Source organism: Gossypium arboreum, chromosome 3 (assembly GCF_025698485.1).
Source record: "Gossypium arboreum isolate Shixiya-1 chromosome 3, ASM2569848v2, whole genome shotgun sequence".
Lineage (NCBI taxonomy): Eukaryota > Viridiplantae > Streptophyta > Magnoliopsida > Malvales > Malvaceae > Gossypium > Gossypium arboreum.
Genome location: NC_069072.1, coordinates 49214293 through 49230499, shown reverse-complemented (window position 1 = coordinate 49230499; position 16207 = coordinate 49214293).

Below are 16207 nucleotides of genomic sequence, written 5' to 3'. Positions count from 1 at the left end.
ATGAGATATTTAAGTTTTGGTGGAACAGGGTTAGAGTGGTCTCTAAATCCCCTATTTTGAATATAAAAATTCACCATAAATTGTAAAAACATAATTAGAAGTCATGTTTTATATGTATAGATTTCTTATTGAGTCTAGTTTTATGAGAAACAAACGTAATAATCATTGAAACTCTGTACAAGGAGATATCTAATTCGTAATACATAGGAGTCAGAGTAGTCGAACCCTAAAATAGGGGAGACTTTAATCAATAAACTGTACTAATTAGCTAGACCAAAAATTCTAGAAAACTATTAGTAGATAGATATATGAGTCTAGTTTCAGTTAAAATTTATGGATCTTAATTTTGAGTTTTGGAACTAGAGATATGAATTTTTAAGCGACTGTAACGCAGTTAGCCAGCTTGTCTGGAAATTCTAAAATAAATTGTTTAAGCTATTTAATTAATGAATTAAGTTTAGTAACACCTCGTACTCGAATCCGGCGACGGTCTCGGGTACGGGGGCGTTACATACATACAAACTTTCTCGTTTCAAAGAAATATCATGTTTCATCAAATTTCCATTATATTCAATCATCCAATCACATGTTATTGTCATTTGAGCTATCGATTACTTCATGGGTACATCACGTTCCCATACACAATATCATTAACATATAAATCAAAACAACCATAGCAAAATAGATTTCAAGTGTAACAACAATAACATGAATACCATGCTTATTTAATCACATGAACTTACGTGTCGAAATCTCGTCGGGTACAACCGTGTAGCAATTCACACAACTCATGTAATAGTAATTTAACATTCATCACATTTTGCACATCATATTCATCATCCATAAATTTTTCTAATATATTAAATCATACATTTTATGTCATAATAATACATGATATTGCATTATTATTACCATATGAACTTACCTCGGGACCAAATAGCAAAAAGGAACCTAACCGTCGATTTTCCATTTTTCACCCGATCTAGGTCCGATCCTCGTTTTCCTTGATCTATAATATCACATTTAGTCTAATTATCAGTCACATTATTTAATGAGATCCAAAAACCATATTTTGGAAAAATTACATTTTTTTCCCTAAGCTTTTCAAAATTACACTTTTTCCCTTGGGCTCGTAAAGTGATTTTTATTCAATTTTCTCACTCTATAGGCCTAGCCAAACCATTTTCATAACCATAGAAAACTACAATTCTCATCAAAACACCCTTTTATACCACTTTTACAACTTTTACAAAATGGTCTTACCGGACGTTTTCATCGAAAATTGCTTAGTAAAAGTCGTTTATTTAACACCCAACACTCATTTGCTACCATTAGACATCAAAATGCATGCATATCACACATGGTTCAGTTTTTAAACCTGAACCCTAGCTCAAATTAATGGTAGAAATAGATAGATCTTGTTACGGGGATTGCAAAAAAGTAAAAATCATTAAAAATGGGGCTAGAACGGACTTACAATCGAGCTTGGAAGCTCGAAAAACCCTAGCCATGGTTTCTCAATGTAAGGTTCGGCCAAGAGGTTGAAGATGGACAAAAATTGGCTTTTAATTTTTTTAATTCATTTTAATAACTAAATGACCAAAATGCCCTTAATGAAAAACTTTGGAAACATGCCTAACCATGTCCATTTTTGTCCACCAACTTAACCAATGGTCTAATTCCATATAAGGACCTCCAATTTAAAATTTCATAACAATTGGACACCTCTAGCATGTAGAACTATACTTTTGCACTTACGATTTAGTCCTTTTGACTAAATTGAGTGCCCAAACGTCAAAACTTTCGAACGAAATTTTCATAGAATCATTTTGTGAAATTGTAGACGATAAAAATATAATAAAAATAAAATTTTCCTTGTCAGATTTGTGGTCCCAAAACCACTGTTCTGACTAGGCCCAAAATTAGGATGTTACATTTCTCCCCCTTGAGGGATTTTCGTCCCCGAAAATCTTACCAAAAAAGTGATTTTGGTTTTTCACTTATTTTCCTCAATCCTATAATCAAAGTCAACGAACTGTGACAGCCCAAAATTGACCCTAGTCGGAAGGTGGCCTCGGGACCACAAAACCGAGGCATAAAAATAATTAAAAATTTATTTTGATGCCTATAATATGTGTGTGCTCATGTATGACATTTTATGATGATTGATTTAGTGTTATAAGGGTGAATTCCACAAGAAAGGACTTAGTAATGAACTTTGAAAGTATGATAGGAAATGTGTGATGACTAATTAAAGCATGCATGCAAAATAATGGACTTGCATGTCAAATTCCCCTTTATAGGTGGTGGCCGGCCATGACAAGGAGGATGGGCTAAACATGTCATGAAACATGTTTTGTTGGTGCATTAGGGTGAAATAATAAACAAAGGTGTATGGGTGATAAAAAATGAAAAAAAATGTGTGTGAGTGTGGTAATCCCCCCATTGCCGTGAGTTGTAGAGAAGGAAAGAAAAAATTTTGTTCATCCTTTCTTTGAGCCAAAACTAAGGAAGAAGGAGGATTTTTGCTTCATGCTTGGTTTGGAAGAGATCTAGAAGGAGATTTGGCCAAGTTTGCATCAAGATTAAGGTATGTATGAGGTTGTGTTAGGAGTTTCATGCATGTTTTGGTTGCTAACTTGATGTGCATGTTAGCCATGGCTCAAATCTTTGTTAAGCCATGGAAATGGTATTTGGCCAAAGTTGTTATGGTGATAAAGCCATTGCATGCTAAGTGTGAAGCTTGATGATGATGCATGCAATGATGGATTGTCTACTCTTGAGCAAGATTTGAGCCTTCTTTTGATTTATCATGATTGAAGTTGAAAAGGAGCATGATTGTCATATTCGGCCATTCATGAGCATGGTTCATGCTTCTTGCATGTTAGTTAAAATTTGTATTTTGGATGGCTATGGACACCTTGAAAATTCGCCATGCTCATATTGTATATATATGTTTGCACATGATGTTTTGGCTATGAAGTAAGTGATGAATAAGTTGGTTTAAAGAAGAAGATGTTGAAGAATAATTGTGAAATTTCAAGCACAATTCGCCTAGCCCACATATAAGTGCTTGATGCTATATTATAAGTTTTGAGCCACAATATGCAAAGCATTAACTAGTAAAATGCATGCTGTTTTTGTGAGGTATTAAGTGCATAATTGGCCTCAACATGTACATGAATATTCGGCCTTGGGTAGCCTATTGAAGGCCTTAGCATTTCCTTGATGCTCAAATAAATTGTATTGAATTGCTTGATGTAGTATAAAATGTGCATGACCATTGTGTATTCAAGCTAAAGAGTGGCCATATGACCATTTAAAATCCTTGTCATATTCGCCATAAGCAAGCACAATGAGGTTTTAATAAATTGAATTTGTTTGAATTAGCTCAAGAGCTAAGAGGGCCACAATTGGACAAGGGAAGGAAAAGGTGATCGAATAGCCGAAAAAGCCGTTCGACAACATCCGAGGTAAGTCCTCAAGAAGTGACCTTACTTGAATTATGTGAGATGAAATATGGATGTGTATGATTATTGATTAGGTGTGTATGAGTATTTGAATTCCACCGGGCTAAGTCCCAAGGCGAATATGCTAATGATATTAATTGTGTTTGAGCCTTAGTAACGAAAATGAAATATGTATGTCCAATGATTATTGATGTATGTGTGCATGAGAAATTGAATGATATCGGGCTAAGCCCAAGACAATTATGCTGGAAATTATATCCGGTTAAGACCAAGGCAATTGTGCTAGTAGCTATATCCGGGCTAAGACCCAAGGCATTCGTGCAAGTTGTTAAATCCGGGCTAAGACCAAGGCATTTGTGCAAATCGTGATATCCGGGTAAAGTCCCGTTGGCCTTGGTGCGGGTTACCATAACCGGGCTATGTCCCAAGGCGATTGAACGAGTACCGACATCCGGATGAACTCGAAGGTATGTGATTTGAAAATTATGAGCTTGCTGGAAAATTTCAGCTAATGCACTTGTGAAATTTCCCAATGATAAGGTAAGTGCGGTGTGTGCTGCTGCGGCGCTAGGAGTAAGAGCGTATGAATATCCGCTCCTATGATGGAGCGAGTTATCGGCCTTAATGAAGCCGTTATTTGTGTATGAACATAAGAGTTGGGATGGTAAAGTAAGTATGATTATGTGAATGCGCATTAATGAAATGATGCATTTAACTATGTGAATGTATTGCTGTAATTAGAGTTGATTATATTCCTTGAGACTTACTAAGCATAAAATGCTTACTCACCGCTTTGGCTCTCGTTTTCTAGATTTATTTCGATAGCAATCGGATTCGGGATCGTTGAAGTCGAAGTCATCCACACTATCAAGCCCCCATTTTGGTATAAATTCTTGGTTGAACTTGAAATGGCATGTATAGGACTACCCTTGTTTGTTAAATATGTGGTGATGTAAGTATGTACGGCCATGCGAAAATGGCTCGAAAAGGAACATGAACTTAGAATAATTGTGGTTTGTATGTATATATTTGGTGTCATGATGTGGCTATGGCTTGGAAATGGGAATGTTGGTCATATGATCAGCCATTGGCATGGTTAAAATGATCATATATGAACCTATGTATGGCAAAGACTAGTTGGTTCATGGAGACTACCAAATAGGTAAGACCTACCTTAAAACAGATGCTGCCAGCTGCAGTGACGTGAATGTGAAAAATCACCAAAATTCGTAGAAATGGAATTAAATAGTGAATAAGCTATGTAAATTAACCTTGATGAGTCTATTTTCATATGGAAGAAACGAAATGGTCATAGGAGTTACATGTTAAGAGATATTAATGCTATTGTGAGACAGGGCCAGAACGGTTTCTGGGTTCCCTGTCGCAACTTTAAAATTTACTATAAATTATCCAGAAAGAATTAGGCGACATACCTTATATGTACAGATTCCATTTTGAGTCTAGTTTCATTAGAAACAAACGACACCAGCATTAAATCCCTGTACAGAGAGATATTCAAGTTATACCGCGCGAAGGTCAGAGCAGTCGATCCCTGTAACATGGGTGACTTTAACTAATAAACTGTACCAATTGGCCCATCCAAAATTCTAGAAATAAATCCATGGATGGATATATGAGTCTAAATTCAGGGAAAATTTACGAAACCAGTTTCCGAGTTTTGAAACTCGAGATATGATTTTTAAGGCGACGGTGATGCAGTCTTCCAGCCTGACTGGAAATGTCAAATTGGTGGGCAAACCATGTGAACTTGGCTTGTTAACCCCTCGTGTCCGACACCGGCAATGGTCTCGGGTTCGGGGTGTTACACGAACTTTCACTCAAGCTGAGCTTTTACTACCTATCTCTTAAATTCCACGTACAAGAATCATGAGTGGTTTTCGCTTTACAACACTTTCGCTGTAATCTCTATTGGAAAGTTCATGTATTCAAAAGTCCGATCCATACCATCATGTTACATATACATTCATACTTGAATCTTTTTCAAATTTAAATAGTGAAACTAGCCAATTCATCCCAACCTTATACTCTCTATAGTTTCACATGGTCCGATTATTTGTTAATTCAACTCTCGATTACCTTTCATTTCAAAGCCTCTTTTGGCTTTCCTAAGAAATCACGATATGAAACCCGGATCTCAATCTGATTTGAGGAGACTAGTATTCCAAGAAATCCATCAATCATAAAGATACGAAATTCCTCGGACCTGATGAGCGAAAATTCAATACATACCAGTATGATTTACATATATCGTCAAATATTTAACAATAAGTGACATGACATTTTTCTCTTTCAAAGATAGGGATGATCCTGATAAGGCCTTGAGGATTATCCATTCTCATTTTCCATTCTAATATCAATACTAGCAGAGATAACGCTGGTAGAACCTAATGATTGGCTTTAACCCCATTAACATTTCAAATATTCTTACACAAGGATCATACAATAACCATCTCATCATCTTTTAAGACCCAAGTCTTTTGCACTATAGCAAAATTAGGTCTTTCTATGACATCAGATACTTTAAGCTATCACTTGTCTTGTTGTCTTAAAACACATCACCATTCAAGCAACAATACATCATTGAAAATCAAAAAGTCTTTGGCCAACAGAGACTAGACAAGTTCAAAGGCTTCGGTTAACAATGTTCTTATCTGTCCAAACTTTGCCAATCATGCATTAAGCCATTAATTTCACAAGACAAAAAATTTACTACTTAAGCCTTTGCCAATGTTAAATCCTTATACGGAAATTTAGAGACATCCAAATATTGAGATCACCATATTACCATAATCAAATTAGAAACATAGTCATGCTTGATATATATATCACAAACTGAAGATCATATTTTAGATATAAGCCATGCTCGACAAGTTACGAGATAAAGATAACCAGAAACTCAAGATAAAGAAACCCAAAATGGAGAAATACATAATATAGAAATCCAAATCACGATACTGTCTCGAAAGACCAAGAACAAAGTTCATAAGAAAGTATGAAAGACCTCAATGGTTCCTCATAGAAAAGAAATCTAGAAAGACATCATTCCAACTCACTGAAAATGAATACGGCCAGAATGATATACTTCTCGTTTATATATAAATAATCACAAAGATCAATAATTTGTAGAGACAGAATCATGCCACCATTTACAATTTCACATCAATTCCCAATAAATGGAATGTAACAGAATACCAGAAAGAAGATAAAATCATGTAAATCATAACCCAAATCAAATTGAAAATGTCTTTGTCTAACATTAAGATCAGAAATCATTCTCATAATGTAAAAATTCATCAGAAAATAGATAGTCTCAATAACCCTTCCGCAGACAAATTATCTCATACTATATTTCAAGAGAGGCAGTCGTAATCTCTGTAATTACCATACACGGACATCTCATATTTCAAATATTATTTCCCGACATCATTCCAGCATAGATCGATTTCTAAAGTTAACCTTTTTACTAACTGTGATATTGCAAAAATTAAATAATCTTTCAGTCAATCCGATATCTTTCTAACTCTATTTGTACTTATCAACCTATCCTCAATCACTAAATTTCTACCGAAAATTTTCGTCCCCGAAAATTTCTACCGATGCATAGTTTAGAATAACGTCCTCTTATTGAATTATATTCATATGAACATTTGCTCATCGATAGCAATTGTAATTCATTATTGATTTCATAAGCAATAATCACTTAATTTAATTCACAATTGCATTTCAAACACATATCAAGCACATATTAACATGTATAATTCACATCATCAACCCACATTTTCATCCATGTATAAGCTGTAACCTGGCCGAAAATACACATATACTCAAACATCCCAATAAACATCCTTTATAGCTCCATCGTATCTCAATATTCAACTTAACTTACTTCCAAAAGAAAATTCAACTTCCACACACGAACATTTAATTCATTCAAAGACATACTGAACATACCTCATTGCTGGAATTTTTGCAAGCGTATTAACTGAAATTTTTACAGCAAGATTGCTCGTTTCCGAATCACGTACCTTCAGAATTTAATCGGATATAGCGACTCGCTCGATTGTCTTCGGGACATAGCCCGGTTATAGTGATTCGCGCAATTGCCTTCGAGAATTAGCCCGGATTTAGTCACTTAGCACAAAAGCCTTCGGGACTTAATCCGGATACCATTTGAATAACCAAGCACATATATCAACAAATCAATACACATTCTTATTACATTCTCATTACCAAAGCTCATACACAAGACACTTATCATATTTACAATTTCGGCTCAATAGCCACACACAAAGAGCATGATTTCAATTTGCTTAACACATGATCTAATCAAATCATAATCTAAGTTCCATTACTCGAAAACTTACTTCACATTACCAACCCTTATGTTCATACACAAAAGATCAACTTAGCCAAGGGCCGATAGCTCGTTTATCAACTGAGCGACTACTTACTTGTAAGGGCTCAACTAATTCAAGCACATATAGCTCTTACAATGCCATATCCTAGATATGGTCTTACATATTCTCATATATCGAGCCGATGCCATGTCCCAGGCATGGTCTTACACATTATCTCAAATCAATGCCTTCGTCCCACACGAGGTCTTACTTGAATTCCATTTCACACACTTAGTGCCCACTGACCGATCTCGCACTCATAGTGCTCGGTTAAAGGGATTTACACACACACAGTGCCTCCAATCATTCACACACATAGTGCTCTTATTCATTCGTTATTACACATTGAAATGACTTAACCAAGTCAATAAACATCATGTATGTACACTTTTAAACATATCATCTCATTTAAATTTGAATTAGTATAGTAATGAACACTTAAACTTTGCTCAAATTACAAGACGAAGCCTACTAGGCACGAAGGCGAATACACGTCACCAAAGATGATTGCTCTTGGGACCTAGCCGGATACATCACTAGCATGAATGCTCTTGGGACTTAGCCGGATACATCACTAGCACGAATGCTCTTGGGACTTAGCCCGGATACATCACTAGCATGAATGCTCTTGGGACTTAGCCGGATACATCACTAGCATGAATGCTCTTGGGACTTAGCCGGATACATCACTAGCACGAATGCTCTTGGGACTTAGCCGGATACATCACTAGCATGAATGCTCTTGGGACTTAGCCCGGATCATCGTCGAGACTTTTAGCTCGGATGAGATCTCCACACAAAGCCAGTAATTTTAATCCGGACATAATCTCTGTACATAGCCATGGTCTTTACCCGGACATAATTTCCTCATATAGTCAGCGGGTTTTTAAACTCGGATTCACATCACTGAGTCTCATACATATTTATTCACATGTTATCATGTTTCACATGGCACAAATCACATTTATAATTTAATCAATTCATTCACATGTAAACATATAACATGATTCTTGACTTTAAGTCGTAAAGATCATTCAAATCAAATACATGTATGCTTCTTTTACTAAACTTTCAGCTCAATAAGCAATCACACAAAAGCATATATCCCCAATCTCTTCCTTTGTTCATTTCTCTAATAACCTTATTATGATAAGGACAATGGGACATCATTCATCTATCATACATGTATTTCATGGAATTTTAAATTAAATACCAACTTCAATTACTCAAAACTTACTTATGTTATACCCTTCTCAATATTGACATGCCATACGCATGTCTCAGTCCTCTCAATACCATCTGCTACAGCTCGATCGGGATCGGAATTCATTACAATAAATAAACACATTTTCAATTATCAGAAGTCACCACACTATCAAATAATCACATAATGGCATGTATAGCTAGACCCAAACATATTACGGTAGTCCTAGAATCGACTAAACCGTAGCTCTGATACCAATAAAATTGTAACATTCGCACTCCGATTCCGCTTCGGAATCGAACACAAGGTGCACACAGACTTAACTATTTTCACAGTCCATTTAGAAATTTCCAGACAAGCTGGTTACTGCGTCACTGTCGCCTTAAAAATCTTATCTTGAGTTTCAAAGCTCGAAAATTTGTTTCGTAATTTTTTCCCTAAAACTAGACTCATATGTCCATCTACAGATTTTTTTCTAGAATTTTTGGTCGAGCCAATTAGTACAGTTTATTAGTTAAAGTCTCCCCTATTCCAGGGTTCGACTACACTGACCTTTATGCATTACGAATGGGATATCTCCATGTACAGGGCTTAAATTCTGATGCCGTTTGTTTCTATAGAAACTAGACTCAAAGAGGAATCTATAAATATATGGCTTGACTCCTAATTATCTCTGGTTAATTTAAAATGAATTTCCAAAGTTGGAACAGGGATTCCAGAAGCCGTTCTGGCCCTGTTTCACAAAAACCTAAATATCTCTTAACATACAACTCATATGACCGTTTCATTTCTTCCATATGAAAGTAGATTCATCAAGGCTCATTTACATAATTTATTCACTATTTAATACCATTCCTACTATTTTTAGTGATTTTTCACATCCACATCACTGCTGCTGTCAGCATCTGCCTTTAAGGTAGGCTTTACCTATTTCATGATTTCATGATTCAATTGGCCCTTTTTGCATACATAGCACAAAGAGTGATCATGATTAACCATTCCAATGGCTAACCGTTTCACAACAATATCATATCTCATAATGATCAACATACAAACGATTATAGTACTATGCTAAAAACGTATATGAGCCATTTTCGCATGGCTATCCAAGTTTACACAAACCAAAAGGTACATGACCTACAACAAAAGGGTAGTCCTATACATGCCATTTCAAAGTTCAACCAAAATTGTACCAAAATAGGGGGCTTTGATAGTATGGATGACTTCGACTTCGATGATCCCGAATCCGATAGCTAACGAGCAAAATCTATAAAACAAAGAACAAAGAAACGGAGTAAGCAATTTATGCTTAGTAAGTTTTAAGCAAAACAAAGTGTTCTCAATCACTATCATTGGTCATTCATTTCAACTGTTCGATGAAGTTAATCTAGAGCTTCATCTCGATCTATAATGTCATTAAACGCAACACTTGGCTGCCACATATATACTTTCGAATAACAATGACCTAGATGGTCAAATATTTCCAATGCACATGCTTCATCGATTATCAGCTTTCAATAATCCTTTCCACTTGTTTATAATCACATCCATACTTAAGCTTACAAATCATAATCCTTACCTCTTTGATCTCGATAATTCACCTCGAAATCACTCCACCGATGAGTAAGTGATACGTACTGAACATCTTAAGTACATAATACTTATTTGATGGTAACTTAATGCGATACTCAATATCAAAGTCTTACTTGAATCCTAGCATTTAGCCGTCGGGTCTTTAAAGCTCGGATATAGTATGCGAACGAAGCCTACGGACATTAATCGGACAATATTCTCACATAAAGCCTGCGGGGTTTTAACCCGGATATAATACTGACACAAATGCCCTTCGGGACTTATCACATTTATACACTTTCACATTCATCACATTGGCCATTCGGCCCTATCACATATATACACCTTCACATTCATCACATCGGCCATTAGGCCTTATCACATTTATATACACTTTCACATTCTTCACATCGGCCATTAGGCCTTATCACATCGGCCATTAGGCCTTATCACATTTATATACACTTTCACATTCTTCACATCGGCCATTAGGCCTTATCACATATATACACACTTTCACATTCATCACATCGGCCATTAGGCCTTATCACATATATATACACTTTCACATTCATCACATCGGCCATTAGGCCTTATCACATATATTTACACTTTCACATTCATCACATTGGCCATTAGGCCGTATCACATATATACATCTCATACATATTTCATATTTTTCTTGTACATCAATTTCAGCAATAGCTCATAAGCAACTCAAATAATTTCATCAAAGTTTACAACAAAATCACCAATTCACTACAAGCAGTTTTTCCTGAGCAACAGTCACTAAATTGTTTATAACTGGAGCTACAAAACTCAAAATCAATTGCCGTTAATTTTCCCCAAATGTAAACTCATGTATCTTTCATCCATAAAATTTTCAGAATTTTAGGTGTGGCCAATCAATACCAGATTTTTCTTAAAGTTTCCCCTGTTTCACTATTTGACTATCCTGACCAGTCTTCACTACGAATCAAAATTCTCATTGTACAGAATTCGAAGTGTGTTCTATTTGATTTCATTTGAAACTAGGCTCATTAAGGAGTCTAAGCATATAAATTTTATCTTGTAACCATTTTTGTACAAATTATAATGGTTTTCTTAAAACCGAACAGGGGATTTCGGGGTCATTCTGACACCGTCTCACACAACTTTAAATATCTCTTTATAGGAAATTTCTTTGCTTACACGGTCTCTTTTATAAGAAACTAGACTAATTAAGCTTTGATTTCATATTTTTTTCAGCCTATAATTCCACACCAAACATTTATAGTGATTTTCTAAAATCACGTTACTGCTGCTGTCTTGAGCAAATTATTACAATTTGCTCTTAAATTTCCAAGTCCAAACACTTAGGAACTTACCATTTGAGTTTAAGACATATCATGGCCACATCATATCTTATTAAATCAACTCATTATATCCTATTATAGTTGAATTTACTCAACATTTAATCACTTAAAACTTACCTCGGAAGTGGTCGACGATTAGATGTCCACGGCTATTCGTTCACTTTCTCCTTCCCTTTATCGGATTTAGATCCCCTTTGCTCTTGAGCTTAATTTACACAAATAAATTCATTTAATTATTTTTCACTTGGGCAATTCCATTCAATACATGTATGTCATACAATTCAAGTACAATGACCTTGCTCAATACTATTTAAACATCATGCATTACCGAATTTCATCAACACCATCTAACTTCATATAGAAACACACATATTGTCCACACAAGTCAAATGCATCATTTAAATTGTCAAAGTCCACAATTTAGTCATATTTCTCTATCATAGTTTCTTCACTTAAACCGAATTAGCAAGCCCATATAGTCCTTGGCCGAATGCTATTAGCTACTAATGCCACACACACACATGTGCATAAAATTCATCCATACATAACCTCTAGCTCATTCGGTCATTCATCTCTCAAACCTATCAAAGTTTCATGTCAAACTTCCATGGCCGAATACACACATAAGCACATAATGCACATTTAGCATTTTTTTTTATTTACTTCATGATATATTCGGCCTTGACAAAATTTCATTAGAAATCCCTATTAGCCACTTTATCAATCAATTATATCATCTACTTAATATTTCATAACTTATCATGCTAGCTGAATATTATTTATTCAAGTTCATCATCTTCATATTCGGCATTAGCATCAAATATAATAGCCCATTTCTTCCCACTTTGAATCTATGCATCCATTTAATCATAGTTTGTTCAAGCACTCATACAACAAGATTCACCCAATTTATCAAGAAACAAAAACTTTATTCCTCCATAGCTACAATGGCCGAAAGATCTAGACATCTCAATACCGAAATTTCTAACATGGGTTGCCTAAAGAATTTGGTAGGGAGTTCAAATTTATCTAACATTTCAAGTAACTTAACACATCCATATAGCTAACATGCTAGTAGTATCAAGGCATCAACTAAAATTTTGAAGCCTCTTAGCCGAATCCTAACTCTCCAACAACTCCAATTTCATCCATGAGATAAATAGAAGTAGGCTAACCCTCCAAAGGATGTGTAAACCTCCAAAAACAGAATTGAACATACCTTAATCTCAAGAATCACCTTGGCCGAACTTCCCCTCTTCCTCTTCCTTCAATTCATGGCAATGGAGGAGCAACCTAGCTCATTTTTTTGTTTCTCCCCTACTAACCACTATTATTTTATCACCCATGTTCTTTATTTTATTAATTCTAACATAAAACACTAACATAAAATGTCTAAAATACATTTTAACGCATAGCAGGGCCGGCCACTAGTCCCTCTTTTGGGTATTTTGACATGCAAGGACAACATTTTTCCAAGATGCATCAATAGGCCACTTTAACATTTGCCTAGCACATTTCTAATTTTTCTCACACAAATCTTATTTAGCAAAATTCACTTACAATTAACAAAATTCAAACATGAAATTTTCACACATGCCTATATACATATAATAAGCATCAAATATAATGGTTAATAATTATTTTATGACTCGGTTTTGTGGTCCCGAAACCACTTTCCGACTAGGGTCACTTTAGGGGTGTCACACAGACTCTGTCTCACAATAATTTAAATATCTCATAATATAAATTTCGATTGCATATATTGTTTCTTCTATGTGAAATTAGACTCATTGGGATTTAACCTCATATTTTAATCAGCCCCTAATTCAATTTCCACAATTTATGGTGAATTTCCAAATTTGCACCACTGCAGTAACCCAAAACTGCCAAGGCTAAATTTACTCAATCATTACTATTATTCACCAAATCCATACAATATCATTTCATTCATAATGGTAAGAACACAAAATTATGCTTCATAAGCATAAATCCATAGTCTCAATGTCATCAAGTATCAAGGACTTGTTCCAAATCATGTCATTTTCATAATATTCACTAAATACTATATACATCATAGATCATCACATGCCAAGGCAGCACACATAAGTTTACTGTACATACCTGTACAACTTGTAACATAACTCAAAGATATACTTACCAATGGCTTATCTCATTGGGATCATCAACGAATACTTCGCCAAATTACCCGTTGAACACTCGAAATATAATCGGGTACACGGAATGCATGCACATAAGTGCCATGCCCACAGCTAGACAAACTCAATAGCCTGTGGAAATTATGTAGCCAAGATACCATGTAACCCATCCATAAGTGAACTTGGACTCAACTCAACGAGCTCGAGCATTCGCACCTATAAGTGAACTCGGACTCAACTCAACGAGTTCGGATGCCTAGTTACATCTCACAAACTCAGACTCAACTCAACGAGTTCAGATGCCTAGTTACATATCACGAACTCAGACTCAACTCAACGAGCTTGGAACTCAAATATCCTAGTGACATGCCACTTGTATCCTAATCTATTCCCAAGGTTCAAACGGGATTTTCCTCAATCACACATCTTTTCTGTCTTCCATGGAATGTCGGAACCGATACTTGATAGCATTTCATATTTATCAAGTAGCTCACATAATTTGTATATTACTAAATAATAATCCACAAAGCATAATATTTCATTATAATAATCATCATATCATATAAATAACATTAAATTACTTAAAATGACAATTATGTTACTACATTTACACATGAACTTACATCTCATTTAATATCAAGGCAATAACATTAAATTACACATTGCATTATTAAAAATCATATGAACTTACCTCGATGCGAAAATAGCCATTTTTACCATTTTGTCCACAACCTGATATTTTCTGATTTTAGCCTGAATTTCAATTTTTCCTTACTCTATCATTTCAAATATAGCCTAATTAGGATTCACATTATTCAAATTAACCCAAAATTATATTTTTGAAAAATTACAATTTTGCCCCTAAAATTTGTCAAAATTACATTTTTGCCCCTAGGCTCGTAAATTAAACTTCATCCTATTTCCTTATGTTTTATGACATGCTGATCATTTTCCCTTCTATAGCAACACCAAATTTGCACTCTAACATGTACTTATGAACATTAGGTATTTTTACCGATTGTGTCGTTTTACTCGTTTTCACGTAAAATCGCTTAGTAAAAGTTGTTTGACACAATTTCAAGCTTCATGTTCTACCATAAAACATCAAAATAAACACATTTCACCTATGGGTATTTTTCCAAATATAAACCCTAGGTTAAATTATTGCTAGAATAAGCTTAACCAAGTTAGTGGGATTTCAAAAATGTAAAGAACTTTAAAAACGGGGCTAGGGAGCACTTACAATTGATCTTGTGAGTTTGAACAAACCTTAACCATGGTTGTTGCTGGTAGAAACGATTGAATGAAGAAGATTATAGCTAATTTGGCTTATTTCCCTTTTTAATTCTTTTAATTATTAATTTACCAAAATACCCCTAACTTAAAAATATTATATTACACCCATTTTCATGTCTCTTTTTGTCCAGAAATTAACCAATGGTATAATTACCATTTAAGGACCCTCAATTTAAAATTTCATAACAATTGGACACCTCTAGTATGTAGGACTCAACTTTTGCACTTTTTACGATTTAGCCCTTTTGACTAAATTAAGTGCCCGAACGTCAAAATTTTCGAACGAAATTTTCACAAAATTATTCCATGAAATAGTAGACCATAAAAATATAATAAAAAATAAAATTTTCATCATCGGATTTGTGGTCCTGAAACCACTGTTTCGACTAAGCCCAAAATTAGGGTGTTACACGTGTGGTCTCACACACCCATATGGCTCTGGACACGCCCGTGTAACTCTCTGTTCATGACATCAGCAAACGAATAAGGGTCACACGGCCAGGTCACACGCTCGTGTGCTAGACAGTGTCTTTCACACGACTGAGACACACGGTCGTGTCTCTGTCCGTGTGGCCAGCACATAGGCTATTTTCCAAGCCTTTTTGTCACCCTTTACATGCACACACACAAACATGGATCTAGAAGTATTCAACATCCTCAATTATGATGTAGACATTTCATTTACTTATCAACATACATGTGTTACACATTCTCACATTAAATCAAGTATAGACAC